Raw genomic sequence first — 2,435 nt, forward strand, 5'->3', positions numbered from 1 at the left:
AGAATTTAGCTGTCCAAACCCTGTTTCCTATTTCTTTTTAAGGCCTTGGGACTTACTCTCCATGTGGCACCGTGTGTAGGCAAGAGGGCCCACTGAACGTAGCTGGTGCACCACCTTTATAGCAGTCAGTGCAAAGTGACAAGAGTGTAAACGTTTGTTGCTGAAGGGATGAGTAGATCTACCCTTCAACTTGGTGGATACTCATGGCATGGTTACTATCCTGCAAATTCAGGTGAAAGTGCTATAAAGGCCAGCAGAGATATTTAAAAATTCAAGGTGAACACAGATAATACTTTGCCTCATTGTAATCCAGATCAAACAAGGTTGAGAGTGGAGAGGGAAATAAGAGAGAAATAAGAATAATTGCATCTTAAATTGTCTTTCAACACAGTTAACAGAAAACAGGGTAAAAATACTACATACCAAAGCAGTAATTAGCATAAAACTCAAAACTCATTGTCAGAGCCATCAGCCATCAGAGACAACTGCTAAGCAAGGAGCTCAGTGGGATGACATGGCAGCCACTCCAAAGGCAGCCTGCAGAGAAGTGTTGTCTGGACCTGATACCTCTGCTCCGCACGTGCCCAGACACACACGTACACACATGCACACACAGAGACACACTTGCAGACACACACGTACACACAGAGACACACATGCAGACACACACGTACACACACGCACACTGTACTCTTTTCCCAGAGTCACACTGAGCTCCAGACCACAGAGTTGCTGAGCCTACATTTCTCCCATCTCCGGGTTTGGAATCCATCCAAAGGGGCCGTCTGTTTTCCCAGAGCCCTGGTTCCAAGTGTAGATTTCCCTCCTGCCCACTTATATTAAGCAATCAGCTGTCAAACAATTTAATTTAGTGAATGAAAACCTCTTGACCCTGGAAGGCTGTAAATTAAATGAAACCTTATCTGCACACCTGGCCACCTCCGGGGCTTCATCCCCCAGGTAAGCAGCCACCCAGCCGCAGGGCATCAGAATTCCCAGGTGTTTCCTGCGGCCGCGGTGAACCAGGTCCCACTGTGGGGTGGCTGTGGCATGTCAGTGTGAGAACAAAAACACTCCCCACATCCTGAAAGGTCACTGATGTTACATGCGCATTTTAATTACATTAATTCAAAAAATAAAAATATCACTTCATGTAAAAAATTGGAAAAAATAGAAATCACACCCTCTCCTCAGAAAAGGGGCCAGGAACCGCATACTTCTAAGCAAGCCAGCAGAGTGAATGTAAATTGTGTTTCCACTACATGGGAGAACAGAACACCCTACACTCTGTGTTGGAACTGGCTGAAATGAGGCAAAACCCTCAGGAATGTGTTGCTCAAATACCACAGAGATCCAAGCCCTCCTGATAATGGAGCCTAGGGTCTGGAGGCAGATGCAGAATCCAGATGGGGGTGAGGGGAGGAGGAATTAGGGGAGCATTTATCTCTTTCGTGGCCAGGAGGAAACACAGAGAGAATCAAATGCATCAAGGAGGACTTCCTGGCAGGAAGAGCCTCTTCATCCGGAAGCCAAAGTGTGGGTAGATCTAATGAGATGAGGATGGTGGGAGAACAGCATGTGCAAAGGCCCTGTGGTGGGAAGCAGTGTGGCAAGGAAGAGGTTTCCACAGGTGGAGTGGAGAGGTAAGAGAGATGGGGTGTGACAAGGTAGGAGGTTGCCTGGAGAAAGGACATGCAGGGCACCAGGCCATGAAAGAATGGGAACTATCCTAGGAGCTGGGAGGGGCTAGGGGTAAGGAGAGAAGTAATCACTTGTGCATTTTGAAAAGATCCTTTAGGCTGCAGTGTGAAAGGAGAATTAGGGGCAGCTCAGCTGTGTTTGTGTATGCCCACTGTGGAAATTAAAGATGAGAAGGCCCTAGATCCAGCCCTGAGGAAAGTCAAAGGTTAGCCTCTAGTGAAGCCAGAGTTACCTATAGAGAAGAGCAAGGGAACATCAGAGAGGAGGAAAAATAGACGATGAAGGAAAGGACAGCCCAAAAGGTGTGTCAATGTGACAGTCGGCTGAGGGGCCACAGTGAAAAAAATAGGGTTCTGGGCTTAGCAGCATGTAGGTCCTTGGTGACCTTAGTAAGAGATGTTATGGTTGGAGCAACAGATCCAAGCTAAATGGGAGTGAACTGAGGAGAGAGGCAGAAAGAGAGGAAACAGCAACTTTCTAGGAAGGAGAAGAAAGACGGTAGCCATGGGGAGGAGGCAGTTATCAAGGAAGGGGCTTGTTTTGCTGTTGTTGTTGTTATCATTGTTTAGAATGAGAATGTTTAAAAACCCATTGTGGTCTTTCCAGCTGAATATATTGCATTGACCAAACACTTGCCTCCTCTCCTTCTTAAAACCCCACCAGAATGGCAATAAATGTATGAGGTTTGGAAGCCTAAGGGACAAAGAGAAATGGAACAGGGACATCAGGGAAAG

Source organism: Lipotes vexillifer, unplaced genomic scaffold (genome assembly GCF_000442215.2).
Source record: "Lipotes vexillifer unplaced genomic scaffold, Lipotes_vexillifer_v1.1 scaffold72, whole genome shotgun sequence".
Taxonomy (NCBI): domain Eukaryota; kingdom Metazoa; phylum Chordata; class Mammalia; order Artiodactyla; family Lipotidae; genus Lipotes; species Lipotes vexillifer.